The following is a 22,472-nucleotide window of genomic DNA, read 5'->3' as shown; positions in this document are numbered from 1 at the left end:
GTTGATTCATGAATGCCAGGGAAAAAATTGGCTTTTACTATATAAAGGTCTGTATTCGTGACTTAATGTTCTCTGTTAAGTGTGCTGTTAAGCTCTTTTTTGACATACTGTGTTGCTAAATCGTTTATACTTATCTCCCTGACATATGAACATATCTTATAATTAATTTTTATGAAAGCATTTTCCATTAATTCTTTCATTATTCTAGGTAGTGAACTCTTGAATATAACCCCATGAATGTCACCTTTTTATCATGAATGTTACTTTACTCTAGGCCAGTGAATGCCATTTGGTGTACAGGGCAGCAGCTATAAATTAGCTACTCTTCATAGTGGAAGCGTTAGTAGTTTGGTAAACAGAAGCACGTATTGGTTCATTATGAGCCTAGAAGGTAATTGAATGAAAGAGGGTTATTTATATGTGCTTTCTTTCTAGATTTGAGAAAAATGGAGATAGAAGAAGGAAGAGCAGTTTCTCTCATTGCAGTTTGAAGATGTTATCACAGGCATAGGGAATAAGGAATCACAGTCAAAATGAAATAGTTATTTTAGAGACTTAGCCCCATACAAAAAACAGTTGCATAAAGTTCTCCGCTGTTGCATCATCGAGAACAAATGCACCATAACTGGCTTCTCTTAATCCCATTCACATGTGTTCTAAAACCTGTTTCTGCTAGCCTTTTCGGGGTACTCAGTGTACCTCCTTGTCATGCTATTCTGCACTTGGTGCACTTTGTGGTATGATTTCCATGGATTTTTCCATTATTACAAATAATGTTTTAGTAAACATGTTCTCAACAAACTGGTGTATTTCTAATAGGATGGAGTATTAGTCAGTAGGCACATGATGGAAACTCCGCACAATAGGAGAAAAGGCTAGTTTGTTTAGTCCTCTTTTGGAGTTGTGCATCTCTAATGCCACCTTTCCTGTCTGAGTCAGGGTATTGTCTCTTTTGCCTGTAAACTGTAGGGTCAAGTTGAGGTAAAACTCTGATGGGATGTGAAAGAGGGCAGCTCAGCTATGTGATGGGAACTTTTGTGTACAGTATCATTGAGAGGTCATGTTTTTCACTCCATCAGATTTTCATAGGTCGCTTCATTAAAAATTGAGCTTCAACCACATTACAAAACAGAGTGGCAGGCTGCTTGAAACTTCTATCAATAATGTATCAGCTCATCTATTCTGATTTCTTCCAAATACTCCCTTTGTTATTTTTAGTACAAAAGAGAGCGCATCTAAATACCAAGCTCTGTAAAGGGGGAGAAAACTTCACTCATTGCCACGCTTAGCTAAACAGTGTCAAACATGAAGCAACCTTTTGCTTACATAGAGCTTTTCAGCTAAAGGGGGAAGGTTTCCATTCCATGAATGCTTGTTTTTGTACCAGCCAAGATGAGCAATTTTTCAAAGCCCTCATTAACCAACAAGAGACATAGCTGTATTCAAGGATCCCTCCAAAGCACTAGTCATGTCAGTAACATGACTAACACTTTTTTGGTGTTAGCTTATGCACAAAGCGCTGAGTAGTGGTCATGCTCACTGTGCTTGAGAAATTGCCAGGAGAGAGTGTTGTTTAGAAGGCACGGTAATCTCCTGGGCTCCTTAAGGTGTATGTAGAAATATTTCCCTGATTTACCATTTCGTTTCAGCCAGCTTAGAGGCAGGCCTGACACGTGGTTTCTTCTTCTTGCTGTTTTCAGCGTAATTTGCTCTGCAGAGAAAGCAAAGGCTATGAAGCCTGCCCTATGGAGGTTGTTTTAGCGTGTGCCATTGAGTGTGACTGTGCAAGGGCAGATGGAGGTCCAGGAGAATTCAGGAGAGGAAGAATCATCCAGTGCTTAGAGTATGGCTGTTGGTCTCCAATGTGTAGTGCTGCATGCGTTGCGGCAGTTTTTGTGTAACCCTGGACTTTTCACTTGGCTTTGTGTCTGTAATGTGAGATAACAGCATTTCCTCCCTTCCACGTCCTGTTCCCTGCAATCTAATGACCTGACTGGAAACAGGCAGAGGAGAAAGCGCTCTTTTCTTATGGATTTTCTCTGAGATATCTCTGCTGCAGCGTATGTCAGTAGTGAACCTGTACATTACAACAGAGACATCTCTGTTCCAAAGCCTGCATCACTCGAGATGCGTCTCTCTTTGAGAAGGTTTTCTTCAGTGCTTGCTGGTGCGAGGAGATGTAAATTTCTTTCTTTGCAAACTGTACCAGGTCCTTTCAATCTTTATCCAACGTGACTTTCTGCAGCCAGAGAGCTCTTCATCTTAATTTGTAGCAAAAGCTGGGGCAGACTTAGGAAAGAGAAAAATTCTTGTCCGCAGAAAAAACAAAGCAACCTCCACTAAATCCTGGTGGTGAAAGGGGAGCCATCTTATGTACTAAATAGCAAGTAACAATAGGAACTGTGAAGCTGTCATTTTTTAGAATTAATAGTTCTAGCCACCCATTTCTATGACTACCTGACCTAGGGGAGGTATTTATACCCCAGCTTTTTAGGCATCTCTCTCCACTGGCTAAGTTAATCATTTTATATCTCCTCTGCAGTCAGAGGAGAGAAGTTTCTGACTGACCCTATGGAGCAGGACTTCAATGCCTTGATATATTCTGTGGAGAAGCCTGTGATTATAAAAAAATAACTGAGATTATCTCACTGAATTATGGGCTTTAAGTCAGGTGATGTGACTCTACTGCTAGTGTCTCTGCAAGTTCATTAAGTAACTCAATGTGCTAGAATTTCACAGGTATTTGCAAAGTGCTGGTTTTGAACTTTCTTGTGAAATGCCTTTTTTCATGATGTGATAGCTCAGAAGACCTGATTTGAGACATGCCTTGTGGTCACTTGTTCATCTCTTGCTGAAATACCTGTTATCTTTATAGCCATTGTTTTTACTTAGTGTCTAGTGTCATAACCAGAGGAAGAAGGAAAAAGGAGCAAGTGGGCCATGGAGACTGAACTACCCATCTCCACCTCTTGAGGTCCACACTCTAATAATGGCAGAGAGGACCAACAGCCAGGAAAAAAACTTGTATTGCTGTTGTCTGTGATGTGCATGACCTCTATTATTTTGCTTTGTGTATAAGGTCAGCTCTTTCTACAAACAGAGTGTGAAATAAATACATAGCTGATAAAACGATATGGTGCTACCTGTTCTTTGGCTTTGATTTCTGCATGATTGCGTGGATTTTTTGGGGAAGAACTGCCATTTTGCTGTCAGGGCAGTTGTTCAGAAATGAACATAGTGAGTAAGCTCAGTAGTAGCACCAATAAGCAACTTTGCACCCGTGGGCAGAACGTGTACATGTAGCTTGTGGTGGGACTATGACAGGAGATGATTCACCATGTAGTATGTTCCTTTGCTAATAGGTCTTGCGTGTATGTTTTCTCACCAGTCAGAAATAAAGCGCCTACATTTATGTCCAGGGTAAATGCTTGTAGTCCAGCCTTTTCTTTCATTGCAAGAATATGTCCTTCACCTAATTTGGCTTTTTTCATGTGCATTACCGTTGTCTGATTTCATACTTCTGTGTGAGGTGTTTCTGAAGCTGCATGCAACCTGGCAGGGAACCCCAGCGTGGACCCACAGATTTTTTGAAGAGATGCCTGACGCTTCTGAGCCTAGTTCAGAGATCAGGCAGGTGGGCGCCAGGTGAGCTCTCAAAGGCTGGGTAGGGCAGCTGCATGTATCCTTTGTTTAATTCTTTGCTGATTTTCTTTGTCTGTTTGTTTTTCCAGTTGGGTTTCCTGTCCTGCTCCTGAGCCACATAGTTTTCTTCCCTATTTGTTCTGTCTCTCTTGTTTGTTTCTGCTCATTGCTTGACACTTGGTATCAGAAGGCTATTTGCGATGTATAACCTTACAACTCTAATTTTGGAAGGTTGTGTTGTGTTAATGCAATGTTAGAATTCCAACAAGCAAGTCAGTAAAATAAACATGCCAGAAGCGTATTTTTATTTTTCAAAAGAAGCAGAACTATTTTGCAAATGTTTTAAAGATGTTCTTCAAATGATGTTCTTCTAATGATGTTCTGTGGGGAGATGTGCATGAGCTAGTCTATTACACCATTAGGAGCTTAGGTATTTGAGTACATATTTTAAAAGTGAAATTGTCTGTAGGGTTGCATCTATGTTGCGCTGTTAGTCTAAAGCTATCAAAGAAGCAAAGTGTTTAGGGTCTTTGATCAGACCAGGTAAAGTAGATGGGAAAAGGGGAGATAATCCAGGTACACAGGACCTGCACACGGTCAAAATGACTGCCTTAAGTCACTTTCCAGTCTCAAATACACTATCAGTAGAATAACGACATAAATGGTCATAAATAATGATACCTTAAATTCTGAAGAGTTAGACAAACTGAAAGGAAGCTGACAGGGAGCTCCTTAGCACCAAGAAGGTCAGTACAAGTGCATGAAAAAGCAAAGGAAATAACATGAACATTTAAAATAAATTTTAGATGTTTCATTACAGGATCAAGTTAGATACTTGGTTTTAATATGTCAATCTCTAGTTAAGTATGGGGACATTATTTGAAATATCAGGTGCAGTTTAAACAGCAGTGAATTGTATCTTGATGCTCTGAAGAATTTACAGACTAAAGCACAACTAGCACCGGAGTGCAGTGAGACAGAAAGCAGTGTGAAGAACAGGGCTCTTGTAAACTATGTGAAGAACTATAATGAGTTTCTTATTGCCACTTTAGGGGAAGTGTTTACGTATTTTTCCCAGTCCAGAGGAAGAAGTTTCATCATTTACTTGGCATCCCAGAGAGAAAAATACTGTGCACTTGCACTTCTCTGTTATCAAAACCCATGTCACCTAACAAGCTCACTTTTCTTAAACAGACAACAAATGCTTCTTTCCTTCAAGGAGGGATTAACAATGTAATTTACAAATCTCTCTCAGCAAAAACAATATCAAACACAATGTTTATCTTCATTGAGCCTGACAGCTTTGCAAATGAGCTTCAAAAGCCATTCAGGAACACTGTGAATACAGATCCTGCAGAAGAATCAACAGTTTGTTCCTAATGAAACAAATGCTTATCAGCACATTAATCAGTCTAATCACAGGGAGAAATCATTCGCTAAAGAAGTGGTTCTGTAACTTCATTTGGCTGCCTTGTGTCTGGCTGGTGCACGCCTTTGTTAAAGCTTCACAGCTATCCACACAGTGCTTGAGTTGGTTAATCAAGGAAATCAATGTGAAAATTTTATATGATTGGTTCTCCAAGGAAGAGGTGATAGAATAACTCTGCAGCTTTAGTTTTCTGGAGTGTTGGTTTGGTTCCCCCCTCCCATATGGAAAGGTTACAGAGCTGGGGAGAGATGAGTCCTCTGAACTTTACAGAGCTGTGCTTCCTCCTTTCAACTTGACATTTAGCAGGCAAGGAGTGCCCTCAGCGCCTCCTTCGTGTATCTCCCTTGGGCCACGCAGGGAAGGCTGTGAGCAGTTTGTGATGTTCACAGGATCACAAAATGTTTTTCCCTTCAGAGTGACTGCAGGCTTAATAAGCATATAGTGGATCTAACTCTGGAGCAATCACTTGCAGAATCAGGCAGGCTTGACGTATAACACCTATGGTTTGACATCTCAATATGTTTGACCTGACGTCAGCGCGAGACGGGTGCGCTCTTCCCTTTTGGATTGTTATCTGCTTGGTAATGACTCACTGCACTACTGTGAGCTTGGATATGAAGCTGCCCAGATCTTCACAGGGAGCTCAGTGTGATCTCAAAAATGAACCTTTGGTGATGTTCAAAAAGTTCAGTTAACTTTTTAAAAAATTATTTTGCTCTTCCCTGGGTGGAAAGTCAGCTGCGCTTCAGTGCATGTGAAGTGCGATTCTCCTTTAGTTCTAGTGCCTGGGGGTCTTTTTGAAGTAGTAGGGTCTGAGCTCTCACCAGCTTACGTCTCCGAAATCCTGGGTAGTCTCAGTGTGCAGTGTAGTGAGGGCTGTGAAGTGCTCAGAGGTCTGTTATAGCCTGTCTGAGACATCACCTTTGCCACAGCAAGCTGTTTGAGGAGGGGTGCTGTCCTCTGGAAAAGAGCTGAGGATGAGATCCACAGTCAGCCCTTGAAGGTCAGTGGAACCCAGTCAGATCACAGCTGCTTTCCTCCCTGAGAATCTGAGTGACTGTACGGATGGGCACTTATTTCACCAGAACAGCTGAAAACCTTAGTACTTTTTGTATTTCTGCACCTGTATTAAAAATATGCTGCAAAATAGTCAGTAAGATAAGTCAAACAAAAATGGTGGTGAAACAAGTCTGCTGTAAAATGAGTGATCTATGAAGTCAGTGGCCCGTCTGCCACTCACCTTGAACATTCCTTCTCTCCATCAGAGCAGTCAACACTTTGAAATTGCACCAGTTTACTTCAAGTCAGTTTAGGTAAAACGATGCAGCTTTTGTGGATATACAGTCTTGTGCCAGTTTAACATTTGCTACATGACTTCTGCCAGTCTGCTAGAGTGTAATGGACCTACAGTACCGAATTTGGCAGAATTAACGTAGATCCAAGTGGTGTTCCCACAAGCTACTTTTGAACAAATTTGATCTGGCAAAAGGATTTGCGCTATGTGATCATGGAATTTCTGATCTGATTATAAAATAAACTTTGCTGTCTCTACAGAAATAAATTATACAGGTCCGTACGAAATGGATGGAATATTAGATATGTGCTTGTAGTAGTAGTTTCAGGAAATTCCTATACTCCTAGTGGTCAAAATGGGCTGATAGAAATTGGTTGAGTATGTCACCAGTTCAGATGTGTGTTCTGGTATAGTCTGGTGGAAGGAAGCACGCATCAGTTTAGGCAGCTATGGATACAGAGGGACATTTGTACACTGGTACTTGTAAACATCCCGTCTGACCACTTGCACGGTACTACAGTGTTCAACAGGTGTAACTTGGTGATAGCCTCAGCCATCACATGAGCACATAATTTAAAACCAGCAGTAGATGCAAATGCAGACATAGCATTTAAGACCATAATATCAGTTCCTGATTCAGCAAGACATATAGTTAACTAGATGACTCTGGGTACAGTGATAGTTCTACTGATCTCAAAGAGATTCATTTCTCCAGGGAAGGAGGACTACTATATGATACATGCTTAGAGCCTTCCTGAACTAAGACCTAAGATAAGTTTTTTTCATTTGAACAAAAGTTGGAATGTTGAAGATGATGCTACAAAATATGAGAATTCTATCTTCAAGTTGTTCCTGGCTTTCCGTGCTCCAGAGCATAATTTCATTTATTATTCTAATTTATTCTTTTTAACTCAGAAAAAAAAAAAGTTCTTAACCATTCCCTAAACATACCAATGAAAAGTATGAGTAATTATTAAAAAATGAGGCAGGAGTTTAAGAAATGTGAAGAGTATCTAAAGTAATGATTGCAATGCTGCTCCTTCCTTTGAAAATGGAAATCTTGCAATCAAAACCAGTGATTTTACAGGTTTGTTTTTTTACTAGTTCCCTACATTGGAAGGACATACTGTAAAGATGCTGAAAGGCAAAGAAGGAAGTTATTTTGTTTCTGATCCTGGCTCAAAGGTGAAAATTAGTTGCAGCCAGTAGTATTATTTGCTTGGGGAATACAGTAAAAAACCCTTGAGGAATGATACACAGTATTTGCAAAATGGTAGTAATAAGGATGTATTTTCATGACAATACTAGATCTGTACAGAAGTCTGTCAAGGTGACCCTACAGAGATAATAAAAAAAATGTGTTTTTCAGATTGGTCATCACCAATGTATTTGAGATGTATAGAAGGAAGTGGCAATGGTGGGCCATAGCCAGCACTGCGGGTGCGAGATGTGGTAATGGTTGCACCAAGAGTGGGAATATTTCACCCATAGAGAGACACCTGGTTTTTAAGGGATCTCTGAATGCACTGTAGGATTGTTGAGTTATTAGATGTGGCAGATGAAAAAAGCGTCTTTCTCTGAATTACATAAATTTGTCTGTTAGCATAACAGTGTGTTGATAAGGACAGAAAATAAGTGCGGAAGTTTTGACTCTCCCTATTGTGCCCCAGCTGCTATCACCAAGGAGTCACTTGGATAAAGTGTTTATTCTACACTGGGAAACAGTCCAGCCCCATCAAAGTTTTGCATGCTCCGTAGGGACTGCCTAGTGAATCAATATAGAGAGTCACTAAATGGTTGAACGTTTATCTGCAAATGAAATTAACTGGACAAATCCAGAAGGATTCAGTCTAAATAATTCTCCTGAACTGAGCATAAATCCTAGGGTGTAGATTTTAGAAAAATACCTAGCATAAATAAAAAAGTGCAGAGGAGAAAAACTTTTCCATCTGTACTCACAAATGTCATGACAGGCAAGCATGTTTATACAACTGTAATGGACTAATTTGGAGAAACCTTTGCAAATGTACAGAAGCGTCCCTTGTACAGTTTGCAGCCTACCATGAAAGATAGACAAATAGTTGCGTCTTCATTCTGGGAAGCTTCTTTCTCTGTTCAAATCTGACTGACACCATGTTACATGTCCATGGTGAAGTGAGGATGGACAGAGCAGCGGTAGAATGGCCCTTCCCTATCAACTCACTGGAACTGAGGATTTACAACCTGTGGTAAAAAGAAATAGTGGGAAAATCTGCCATGAAACAACAGATCTGTATGGAAGTCTTGTTCTTAAAGTTCTGTCTCTGAGGAGAAACATTAGGGAATCCAGAGCAGGTCCAGAGAGGGGCTATAATACAGAACTTTGATTTTTGTCTCCCCTTTTTGGGTTGCCATCTGCTTTATCACTTACAGAATGTTAACATTCTTTAAAAATGGGCAGATGGACCTCATTCAAGTTCTGACAGTAACTCTTTGTTATTGGTACAAATAGCTGCAGAGGTATTTAATTACCATTAGTAGTCATCAGTTTGCTGCGAGCTGGTGACATTCAGAATAGTGAGCAGGCTGCATTCTTTGTGTCCAGTGAGTTCATAGAAAGTTAAACCTACTTTTGACAACAGCCTCAAGCTTAGCTACCATTAACCCCTCTTCAGTTACTGGATGATGTGTTTGAACAGTATGAATGATTAATGAAGGTTAAATAGTCCAGTTTCTGTCTTAAAACCTTTTGTTATTGGCAAAGGGCAGGGCAACTGGCAAGGTGAGCAGAAATTGAAGTGTTTGGTTTTCACCAAATAGTACTTGGCAAATTTAAGTTGTTATGAGATGGTAAATTCAGAAGGAAATTGAGGGCTATGGCCAAAGAATATAATTCTTGCAGGTTTGGCAAAATTAAACCAATCTTGCTTATGAAATTGAACTTCTCTGCTTTTATTTTTCTCAGCAAACACTACAAAGTATTGCAGTATGTAAAAATAACCAGCTCAGCGAAAGAAAAGCATTTAGTTTTATTTTTGTCCCTTTTTTAGATGATACAAACAGAAGGAAAGCAGCTTGGTAGCTGCTTTATTACCTACTCTAGCCTAATTCCTGCTCAGAATATGGCCATCTGCAGTTTTTCAGAGGTGAGCTTCACTTTTGACACCATAATATTTGCCTGTGAATCCATGGTATAATGTTTGGCAGTTCTGTGTGAGGAGACAATCCTGGAAGCCTCAGAAGTTACAGGGCAAAGGTGGGTCCAGGCTTTAGGGTTTCCTTTGACCTCAGACAGTCCAGGATTGCCTTTATACCTCTGAATAAGAAGCCAAAGGCAGAGACCAAGCAAAGGCAAAGCTATTCAGCCAATGCTCTGAGATTCGAACTGTGGTGGGCTGATTTTTGTCTTCCTTGCACATTATCATTGGCAAAGAAAGCTAACACAGGCGACTGGCTTCTTTAACAAATGCCCTTTGCTGACATCTTTGCAGCTTTATTGACTACTGGAGCTTTTCAGAGCAGTAACTGACTGGTGAGCAATTCCAATGATTCATAGGAAAGAAGTGTCCTGTTCATGCTCCTTGTTTGGAGTAAGGAGGGCTACAGAGAAAGCCAATCTGCAATAAAGTTTCGCTTCTTATATTTTCCCTTTTCAGGGACAATTGTCCTTTGACAGGTCCAGACCCTGTTTCCTACTTTTCCTTTAAATCTGCTGTAGACATTGTGTGACTATTGACAATGGTCCAGAGATGCTAGTTTCCTATCCTTGAGCAATCGTTATGGGTGTGATTTAGAACAGGCTCTGTCTTAGCTTTTGGCCCAGCATTATGGGGTTTGGTTTTGTTTTTTTTTTCTTTTCATCAGGCTTTACAGATATTTAAACCCAGATTGACACTGCTTCTGGGGGACTAGGAAGGAACTTGGAGGTCCCCTTCAATGTGAGCTCTGATCGTTGCTCAAGTGGTGCTGCTAAGAGGCATGGGGAGTCCCAGAAGGAAAAGTTGTAATGTGGATGTGCATGAAAGAAAATGTGATAATAGGATGCTAGTACAGAAAACACATTTAGTGTAATACACCTTTATGCATGGCATAGGAAGAAAAAGGAAAGTCATTTACATATCTGCATGGGTACCAGTCAAAGGTATACCCACAGCCGTGGTGCAGCCACATTTCTGCACGTGGCCACAGCCACATCTTCCAACTAGGAACTCCCTCATCCTAGCCCCAGTATACCAGTGCCCATAACAAAAATATGTCTGGTCCACATGTCTCAAAGCAAAGGATTGGTCCTCATTTATTAAAAGTAACTATTCAGCCTTCAATAAAATGTCAACTGCCTTAAGAGTTTCCATTGTAATATAATGTAATGTACACAGTCTAAAGTATGGGAAAAACATTGAAAGGATATCTGATGTCACTGTGACCATTGCCACAGTCCAGTCTCATTTCAGTGACATCTGTTAGCTATAGGAAAGAAAGCATATTATCCATAGGTGATTCAGCATTAATTCCTGTCTCATTTTCTGTCCAGTATCAGAGCTCCAAACAACTGACTAAATAACATCACCAGTGACAAGACTGTGCTGGCATTGGAGGAGGATGATGGTCAATTGACCGCTACCCTTGTAGAGACATCACTGAAATGGATCACGAATGACTGCTGGGTCATGCTCGTTAGGAGCAGGGTGGACACATGTTCAGCCTGTCCATTCCTGTAAGTGGGAGAGTATTATAATCGGTTAGATTCTTTCAGTTGCTCTGGTGTGTGTGGGAAACAATTTTGTGAAAATGTCTGTCATGCATGTATGCCCTCCAGATACTGTGGGTAACATCTGGACTTGCCTGGGTAATGCTTCTCGCATTATTTCATGTTTTCGGAAGCAATCCAGGGCCTACCCCAGGTAGAGCACTAATTATTAGTTAGGAGAGGATTAGAAAGGCACAGCTGTGCCTGATGTGACTTCCATACTCCTGCTGTAGCAGTGCATACGGGTCTACGGCAGCCTTTCTGCCTTAATGAAATGTCCAGCCCCGGGGTATATGCCTGAGTCAAACGGGACCTGAATTAAATTTTCCAAAATGAGGGCTCTCATGCGATTGCTCCACTTGATCTTCCTTGTTCTGCTTCGTCCTGTAACTCTTGTGCATCTTGTGTCCTAAGATACATGCTGTGTGGGAGCAGACTCTGTGAATCAGACCCGCCCTGCAGTAGATAGGTACCGTGTCTAACAGTTTGAGAAGTCAAGAGTGTTTAGGTGCAAATGGGCATCTCAGTTTTCTAAACTCCTGATTTGTTAAACCCTGCCCTTGAGCAGTTGCGGTAGAAGGTGTGTCAAAGTGCTGGGTTGTGTGCTGGGGTGTGTGCGGATTACCTGCCGGTCACTCCAGAGGAGGAGGTCTGGGGCTGGAGCAAGGGAGGTACTTCCCGAGAGGCTCCATTCTCTGTGGTGCTTCTTTAGGAGGCCATATCTGAGATGCAGCTTGGCATGGTGGGGAGAAACTGCCCTGACATCCAGGGCCCTACAGAGACAGTGGCTGTCTTGCCATACCCTGGCTGCTGTGAAATGGAGGTCAGTGTCAACGTGAGCATAAGATATGGCAAGTCTGTTCATAATGGCACTCATGCCCCAAGATGAGCAACCTTTTTTTAACTTAAAACAGGCCTCTCCAGAGCAGTCCAGGGGAGATTACTGGGCTTGTGACCAAACAGATTTTGGTAACAGAGACAAAGTTGCAACCACTTGGTGTGCAGCAAGCACAGGAATCTGCTTGAATTCATCCTATGCCTACCTACTCCTCAGTGGCTGTCAGATGGTAAAGCCTCCCTGAGGCCACAGGATTAAAGAAATGTCAACAAACACCAATGTCCCAGTCAGTTTCTGCAGTTTTCTTAACTCTGTCTCAACTCTTGCGAGTTGGACTCGATGATCCTATGGGTCACTTCCAACTTGAGATATTCTATGATTCTGTGTTTTTCTCTTCTGTCACCTTTCTAGAGTCAGGGTGTTGTTGACAGCATCCTTTTCTAAATTTCTAGGCAGCTATTTATTCTTTCCTTTTCTGACACACATGCTGTTAATAGTTGGGCAGAGAATGTGACTTATAACTTTAAAATAACTATTAAATCTAGAGCTTAATATGGTGGGCACATGAAGCTCATAACACTTGCATTTAACCTTAATCATGTGACCAGCATGAGAGGATTAAGTGAAACAATTTGCAAATGAATATTTTGTAGTTTATTAAGCCAGGAATTGTGCACATTCTGTGCACTTTTCTGAGTCACAATTAAGCATCTTAGTCTGTTGCCATGAAGAGTGTAAGAAATGTTCTTGTTGCTTGGAATACTTTTATTTATAAGCACGGTTTCCAAGGCAAAACCCTTGCAGCTTGATGCCAGTCTGTCCAACTTACCCGAAGATGGAAGCAGGCATTCATCTGTTGCTTGCTCTACCTGAACAGCAAATAAGACTAATTCTGAATAATTAGATCTGGGCAAATGGCGCAGCTGATTTTCTATAAATTTCTCTTAGCTTTTTTAGAGAAGTTGCTTACGCTGTGCAGACACCCCTTTAACTGTGGCAGGGATACTTATGAAAACATTTAAGTGAGTGTTGAAAATCATATACAGAAATTATTTTTGAAATAGAAAATAAAAGTATGAGCATCCAAGCCTAAAAAAATGGGTTGCTAGAGCATTGCGGCACTTCCCATCCTTTTATGATTTACCCCTTCAATATCTGTGTATGAAGTACAGATAGGGAATAGAAGAATAGAGCGTATCATCCTTCCAGGTTCACAAAGGATATTTGTAGCAGAGTGCACCATGCAAGGAGGTACCTTCACCTCTATTTTCATACCGGTCTGGGAAATTTGTCAGAGTTACATGATATGACCTGTATGTCCAGGTTTAACAGCCATCAAGACTTTCAAAGAGAAAATGATGCAAAAGTCTAGCCAATAAATTGTTGGCTTAAAATTACTTGCCCAATCACTTTTTTTTTTTCTTTTTGCCAAGCTCAGTTCATTCAGTCTTATTGACATATATAAGAAGGAGAAATGGTTAGCAAATATTCAGAAATAGATATTTAGAGTCCTATTTACTGTCCTTCCTGCCAAATTACGGCTGGCTCTTAGAAACAGGGTAAAATGTCTATAAGTTTGGAAAGACTGAAATTTATCCCATTATATAAAGTAGGTAATGAACTGCCTAAGGATTTATTTATGCATACAGTGTATAGTATTTTAAAGAATGATTAGGAGAGCTGAATCACACTTCAGCAGCCATTTTTTGTGGGGAGTAGTAGAATTTTAATTAGCTTCATATTCATTACTCACCCGATACATAGTCTCTAATTGCATCTTCAGTGTATTTTGCTGTCACTGGAGCTCACTTTTATTAACTATAATCATTGAAGGTTTTATGAAGCCTATCTATGGTATATGAATACCGCAGTGCAAATGAATCACTCAGCCTTACAAAACTGTCATGACTATTTGCCAGTAGGTAAGTAGATTTTGTACTTGCACTGGCATGACAATTATGAGAGGTTGAAGAAAAAAGTGATTTATTTGACCACCAAGGAAAATCCTGGTAATTGAACAGGTCAATTTTGCAAGCTTAAAGTAATTTACTCATTTTTTTACAAGAAAAAATTGTTTAGGAAACCAGTTGTGCATATTTCTTTTTTTTTTTTTTTTAAAAATCCCTTTTCTATTTTTTGTTCATTAACAATACCCTATTTGATCAGCATAGAATAAAAATGCCTTTGACAATTGTGCTTCTCTGTCCATGCAGTTACACAGAAACTGTACTTGCAAAAGTAAAATACATAATTTTATTTATGTTTTTTAGTAAAATCTTACATGAAGGTGTTCATCACCTCCATTTTCAGAGTATGAATTTCAGCAGCAGCACAGGCTTCTAATCACTTTGGGATGCAAATTCACCACGGTGAGAATTGATCACTACTACTGATGGGTTTCTGTTTCTGCTTCATCTGTAAGTTTCTGTGTCACCTCCTCTTCCCCTGTACTCTTCCCTTCTCTCTTTGGATTGTAAGCTGAAAATCATAAATTCATATAATTGAAATTACTCACTTTTGCTGCATCCTGAGAGCAGAAGCAGGGTTTTTTTACATGCGATTCTGAGAAGTTTGGGGTCATATCTGGGCAAAGGTCCGGGCAGTCCCCACGTGGGTGGGGGTAGCTCACTGGTGAGCTGCAAACGTTCCCATCTCTGAGAGCAGGAATATTTCACCCATAGAGAGAGATACCTTGTTATTGAGATACCTCTGAATGCACTGTAGGGTTGTTGAAGTATTAGATGTGGCAGATGAAACAAATCTCTTTCTCTGATTTGTCCATTAACGTAACAGTCTGTCAATAAGAACAGTAAATAAAATTACCCATGGCAAATAGCAGTATCGTATCCATAGAGTTCCATTCAAGTGTGTGTTCTTCATAATTTTTTTCATCTGTTAATAATGTAGGTAATTCATATACAAACATAAAATAAGTGAAAAATTAGTTATCTGGGGACTATGCTGGAAGTGCTGACCTTGCCTTTATTCAATCAAATTCCCAATAATAAGGATGTAAGATTTGCCTAGAGCAGGCCTGAACTGGGATTAAGGATGGCAGCTGTCAGTGATTTTTGCCTGCAAAGTAATGTCACTAGATGCTTCTGTCATACAGAAATGATAATAAGGAAGTAATTAGCATTTGCAGTATTAATGTTATTGGGGCAGGAATTCTTTCAGAGATCATGTTTTTTCTTTAATTTCTCAATTGGCCATTAAAGAATTGTGAACTGGTACTGTATGTCATTCTCCCACTCAGAAAATGTCAATCAAATAGAAAGATTAAAATAAGTAAGTTCTGCTTGTATGCCTACAAAAGAGCGAAGCAGATGGAGGAGTGATTTGGTCTGAATTTCTTTTTTTTTTCTGGTGTGCCTGCTGCAAAAATGAAGTAGAAAGTAATATCGGACAACAAGCTGTTCTCCAGTGCTTCTAACCAAGTTACATTGAAATTAGTAAAAAAAATTCCAAAGGGAATTGGTTTGGATCTGAAATTACTAAATTGAGTTTCAAGAGTTAGTAATAAATACACACCTGATTAAGAAAAGTAAGTGACTGTTTTAGTGTTGGCCAAAAACTCCTTCAGGTATTTAAGTCTTTGTTGACTCTCAATTGAGAAAGGCATTTAGATGAAATTATATGAATGAATGAAGAAATGGTTGCAATTCCAAAATATATTGAGGCAAATTTTAGTATAAAGCCAAATGTATGTATGCTGAGGTCCCATTCCAGAAGACTTGACTACCATGATGCACCTTCACTTTGGTATTAACCCACTGATGAGGATGGAGAATCCACCAGTTTTATCCTCTTTGACTTCTCCTGGAAGACGGAAGAATGTCTCTCCATCATTATCTTTTCCTCTTTTAGCATTGCCATGTTAGAAACCCATCCCTGTTGAAATTAGTGGCACAATTGCCAATGAGCAAGCTTGGGATGGTGCAAGGATGTGAGGACATTTGAATGATAAGGTTGCTATGATGGGATCACGAATGTTACTAGTAGTGTTTGGTAGACTCAGATTTGGGTGCTACCACCAGAGCTTCCATTCGCTCAGGATTACTTTGCTGATCACCGTTGCTCTCACCTCTCTGTTAATATGGCTGCGGATTTTTTGCATAAATGTACCATCAAGATATATTTCTGGAAAAAATACACCCTATCTCATAGTAGTAAGTAAATGACAGTCAATCATCCTTCCAATGTTCCCAGATAATTAGCCACTGGGCCTGTCTAATTACTTCCATGAAACATGAGTTGTCTTTCTTAAATTTCTGAAATATGGTCTGGGAAGTCTCAAGTAACACAGTGGTTAGCCACTGGCTGGTCAACAGTGATGATTAATAAAGTTTATTAGTTGTAGTTGAATGAGGGATGGTAAAATATGGATATGCTCCTTACTTTCAAATTATTTATTAATTATTTTATATTACTTCTTTCCACAGTAGTGATTAGCTTGTTTTAATAATATATCAATGTGATCATGTATACACCAAAAAAATATACTGGTTCACTTTGCATGGGAGTAGGAATTGAAAACAAACAACTCTGTAGCAAAAGACACTAAATAGGGCTCAGAGAATTTTACAACCACACGTTCTTTAAAGTGTGTATTTCATGATTGAAGCAACTTTTCTTGGTACAATGAGCTTTCCTTTAAGAAAAGGGTCTAAGATATACATTTTGGTAAGTTTTATATTTATATTACCCAATTCTCAGCTGTGCCTGCCTTTTCTTGCTTTTTACACTTCTGCCTTTTGCCAGTGTCCTATAGAACCTAAAGAAATTCAGAATTTCCCTTCTCTAAGAAATTTCAAATTATATCAAAAAGGTCACATTTCAAAACAATTAATTTCTGTTCTGATCTGAGGAGGCTGTATTGGGATGATAGTCTTTATAAAAGTTGCAAAGGTAGAAAAGAGTCTCCTTCTGAGGTCTGTGGAAGGGGAACAGCCCAGGCAACCTGTCCCTGGAGATCTGTTCGTGCTGTTGCCTCCACGTGCGAGACTCAGCCGGGTTGTCAGGACTCAATGGCAGGGTGCTCTGTAGTGCCGTGCTGGCTCGGTTGGTTGTCTCCAGCTCCCGAGGTGTGGCAGTGCTAATCCTCTTTGCATTTTAATGAAATCATTCTTATGATTCCTTTGTTGATGAAATCTTTTCCTTGTGCTTGCATCTGGGAACTTAGAGTAGAAAGTGCCTTCTTTCCTTGACTTTTACTCTGCCATGTTAGCTGTACAGCCAGTCTGCTCTGAGTTTGGGCTTTGTTTTCCCTCTGCAGATTTCCGTCTCTGAGCACAGCCTTACGGTTCTGTGCTCTACAGGAGCCTGCTCTGCCTTTAAACGCTTCTACGGAGGTATAAATCAGTGATCATTACATATGGCCAGTTTTGTCATGTTCTTCTGTTGGGTGTTAGATTTAGGTGCTGATCTGGAATGTTACATGTTTTGGCCACAAGTAGGGCTGCATGGCCAGCAGTGGTATCAGCAGATTGAGGTTGCAAAAGGCTGTGTCCCTTCACAATCTCTCAGTAAACTGCTTTTAACTGCACCGCTCTATGGAAAATTATGGAAAATCAGTGGAAAGTTACACACAGTTATCCATTGCTTTACAAATACACTTTACGTACTTGAACTGCATTAAATGTCTGGTTCCAAGTCACCATTCTCTTGCTGTAGCTTAAAGTAATTCTGGTAATTAATTGTCAGCCTCTACTGCAGGATAAATCTTTGCGTGAGGACATTCTCAATTCTTCTTGGAAATCAAGGGAGGAATCCTGGCATCAGTGGAATTTTTCAACTTACTTCAGTGGAACAAAAATTTTGGCCCATGTTTTTCCATGTTGTACTATAGCTGAAGAGGTTTGCATGAAAAGAAGAAAGGGCCCTAGAAGAAATGGCAGATCCCCGTGGATGCTCTGCAACCTTTGTTCTCCTGGGCCCCTTGGGAATCACAGACTATAGGTAAAGGCAGACCCTTGCAAGAATTGCTTTTTTTTTTTTTAATGAACAAATTGGCTCACCATCCCTGAAATCAAGGAAATGGATTAGTCAAAAGAATTCATGTTTGTATGCAATGAATATGTTTAAATCCACTATGGCATTCAGCTCCAACTGTGTATTGGGATCAGGCCAAAAATACACCTTTCCCATGGCGGCTTCAGGAGAGACAGAATGAATCAGGGCTGGATTTCTGCACAGGTAAAGTAGGTCACTGGCTACATTAGAGGGAGATTGGAGACAACAAGTAACATATTTCGTATGAAGTAATTGTTATTCACAGACAATAATTACTTTCTATAAAAGTTGGTAAGAGTTACAAGTCAGATTTTCTTGGTATCCTGTGGAGTTGAGAGGTTCACAGGGAAATGCTGTATTCTGGGTTTTTTTAAGCAAATAAGACAGCATTTTGCACTTCGGTGCAATGCCAAGTTATTAGGCTTTAGTATGGACGTGTTCCTTTCAAGTCTAGGAGCTTTGAACCTATAGACCTCATCAGTCCCTGCTTTTAATCTGTTACAGTCTTGTCAGATAAACTCCAATATCCAATACTGTTTGTGTGTGCCATTTGTGTCTGTGTATGCCCAAGGTGGTTTGGCTCTCTGACTGACATTGTTTAGTTTGAGTTTTGAATGCAAAGATGTGGTAATGAAATCCAAAAAGGACAGCCTGTACTGATCTTTGGAGTGGGAGCATCACCATTTCAGGCATGCAGTTCCATTTAACTGTATATTAATTTCTGATATACTGGGAGAGACTTGGAGAGCTGTGTCCCTCCAGCTGTCCCTTCAACCCACCACCCCTCACATTCCAGCTCGGAGCCATACGTAAGCAGAAATGTGGCATTTGGTTTAATCCCTTGGCACAGGCAGGCCAGGCACTCCCACTGTGCTAAGTACTAATGCACTTAGCGTTAGTGCTTAGTGTCAGGAAATCCCCCGATTCCCGGAGCCATGGATAGCATGTTTAGGTGTGCGAATATATTTATACATTACTGGAAAACAGGCATTTTTTAAAGGAAGGATTTCAAATTGCACTTCACGTACTTTTTATTCATTTTTAGAATGATAAACACAGAAGAATAGGTCTTTGATTTTGCACTGTAATGGCCCTGTGGGGCTAGGTAACCCAGGGATGAAAGAAGGCAAAATCATCTGTCATTGGGGAAAGCATAAGAGAAAGCCTCATAAATAAAACAGAATAGCTGTGATTCTGGTCTGATAAAACAGACAGGATGGACTGGTATTTTTAGCTATGAAATTCAAATGATAGTTATTTTATGGTGTGAAATCCCTTTGTGGGAACTGTATAGCATTCATGCAGGGTACAGTCTGGAGAAAACACTGTTTGGACTTTTGGACTTGAAAGGTGAGAAGACCTATGGATGCTCAGGTGATAGCTGACTCAGAAGTAAGTGGGAAAGTGCTAGACAGGTTGCTATTGCTACTACTTCTGGTCTTCAAACTGCTGTGTTTCAAGATTTCTGTGTCTGCAATAGCTGTGCTGCTACCTCACAACTGGCCAAACTCTACCTTGGGAGTTTGGGCTTTCCCAACCCTCTGGGCAAGCAAACCTCTCTTTATTCTCTGTTCTGCATTTGTGCTCCTGCAGTCAGCTGCTCTGGTCATTCCCACCTCTCCCAGTTCAGGAGTCAGAGGTCTTTACAGGCTCATTTCTCTGATTTAGATATTTGAGAAAGGAACCACAAAATTAAGATTATCCTGAGCATTTTGGAAGGTAAAGATGATGATGCTTCTTATGGATTGTTATCAGTGTGGTTTGGTGGCAAGGATAGTGGTCTAGGAGTCAGGACTGGTAATGATCTCATCTCTGCTACTGCCTTTTGCATCACTTAGGTCAATTCACTTCGTTTCTCCATTGTTTTCAGTTGCCAACAGAGGTAATTCTAGAGACCTGCTTTTGTATTAAAAGCTTTGATGCGTATGGATGCAAGTTATAAAAAAAACAGTGTGATTTTGTCAATGCAATCAGGAACTTTACACTTCTGAAGCACCTCATATCCAGAGAGGCAGTGCTGAAAAAGGAAATGAAGAATGTTTTTATGTATTATTGAAATAGTATAAATATTATTACCATCCTCAAAATTATAAAGAATAATTGGAAATGCTTCCTAGCACTGGGCAGGAATTGGGCAAATGCACAGATGCCTCTGGAAATGAAATCCAGGCAGAAGGGAAAATACTCCCTTGTTGTACAGAAAGGAACTGATGTTCATATGTTTGGGAATTCACACAGATCCTCATTCAGTAAGGCACAGCGGCAGTAGCCACCTGCGGATACGGCTGGGGGCACACAAGAGAACGGGTATATCCTCTACATACCAGCTGTCCCTTGCAAGAACCAGTCTCCTCTTCACCCTCCTCTGAATGCCACAAGCTAGCTTTTTAGTTTAATGATCTTTAAAAAAAAAAAAAGGTTTATTTAAAAGAGAAAAACTTCCTGCAAATAATTAACTGCCAAAAATGACCACTTGGGAGTTTTATATTGATTTATTCCTCTCTCCACCAAACGCTTCTGTTCTGTATCTTCCACTTACTACATTATCACTTGTCTATTTTGCATATTGGGGTTATGAATTTGCCTTTTCAGCTGTCTTAGGCTATTTGTGTATCTTGATTGTTGATAAAAATATGACAAATTGTTCTTGGCAATGGGAGGGGAAGGGTTTTAATGATAAATGGGCTTTGCAGTGCAAGCGTATATTCCACACTTCCTATGAATGCCATCTCCTGAAAAGCTCGTTGCAGTCTGACAAAACATTTTTCTGGATTTAGCCTTAAATAAAAATTTAATAGCCATATTAAATAGCAGAGGTTTCTCTTCCTTTTCCTTTCCCCCCCCCAACCCCCCCTTTTTTTTTTTGGCAATTTTCCTCACCACTTTTCTTTCTTTAAGAGCTTTCTTTGACAACAGGACAGTGCCCCAGATTTCCCAAATCTTAGAAAGCCTGGAAAAGGTTAATTGGGAAAGTCAGGGTTGCAGTTGGATAGTTAGTGCAGCTGTATTCTCTCTGCTGCTTGTTAACATTTTCTCAGTGCCTCAAGGCCCCACAACTCAGTGTCACTGCTGTCGCCAGCGCCCTGGCTGTGAGTCCACTCTCCAGCCTCACTGGCTCCTCATTTCTATACGCTTCACTTTGCTGAGCCACTCCGAGCTGGCGTCATCCATCTAGTCACAGCTCTCTAAGTTTGCCATGTGCACTGACCCCATGCTGACCCTGAACCATGATACAAACTATGGGATTGTAATTAATCTCTAATTACCCACAATACCTCGCTGGGTATTCAGCCTGCTGTTCAGTTGTATTCCTAACCAATTCAGTCATCAGTGGGGCATTCAAATTCAGTGCAGCTCAGTGTTTAGAAACCAAGGGCTTCACTAATGTTGAGTGGCTGGGCTACTTAGTGAGCTGTGTCCACCTTGCTTTGCTCGGGCACAGCAGAGTTGGGCTCCGGCTGTGGTTCAACCAATTGACAGTGCAATGTTTGCGTTCATGCTTCACCATTCAAAACACAACTGAGCAGGCTGCGTGTGACACCAGTCGTTTATCTCTATTAGTTCTTTCTTTCACAGCTAGCGTATTTCTCTTACCAGGGGACAGGAGGAGACCGTCATTGAGTCTTAGCAGATCTTGCTAGAATGCATTACTACTCTTTTAATTTAAGTAGTATTCCTGCTTCTGTCCAAGTGATGGGATCTAGGAAGGGCAATTGTCTGGAAAGATACCTTGAGGATGCTGAGCTGAGACAGGGAACTAGTGCTGGGACTGTGAAGTGGTGCTGCTCTTGAGCTCCCAGTTAAATCCAGCCCTTGAGAGGAGAGATTTTATTTGGGCACGACTATAGGGGCTGCTATGGACTGTACATTCAGTTCGGTACAGATCTTCCACTCCTTATGTGTACAGCAAATGCAAAGCCATCACACTGCAGCCTTCCATCCTGCTAGACAGAGCACTCAAGAATCAAAGCACCACGTAAGAAAAGTGAAACAACCTTTCCTCCCTGATTCCCATTGCCTCAGCTGGCAAACTGTTTCCCCGTGTAGCTCTCCTACTATCTTCTCATATCTCAACTGGTTTTCCTTTCTCTCCCTTTCCATACTTGCACTTTTCGAGCTTTCTCCTGTCCTGAAGTGCCTCACTGGTCAGCCCCTCACATCTGCTCGCCCACCCTCCCGTTTTGCCTCCGCCCCAAAATCTCTTCAAATTTTCAGAGAGCCTTTCTTGGAGGTGGGAGGGAATATTTTGATAGGAGTTTGAGTAGGACACACATATTTGTCAAAACATGGGGAAGTCCCAGTTCCAATGACATGTTTGCAAACCAGACCGAGATCCAGTACAAACTGGTGTGGGTCCCCAGTAGCCAGCCGGCAGTAGGTGCCAGCTCTGACAGCCTGTGCTGGAGCTGGAACTTTCAGGACTGGTCTTGCTCCCTCTGCTGCAACTGTTCTCTCTTGGTTTCTGGTCTCGTCACTGGGTGACAGACCTCTCCCTTGGCTCACAGGGGCTTGTTGGGCTGTCCTGGGCACC

Source organism: Balearica regulorum, chromosome 9, assembly GCF_011004875.1.
Source record: "Balearica regulorum gibbericeps isolate bBalReg1 chromosome 9, bBalReg1.pri, whole genome shotgun sequence".
Lineage (NCBI taxonomy): Eukaryota > Metazoa > Chordata > Aves > Gruiformes > Gruidae > Balearica > Balearica regulorum.
The sequence above is the reverse complement of the archived record's forward strand: the minus strand, read 5'-3'. Positions refer to the sequence as shown.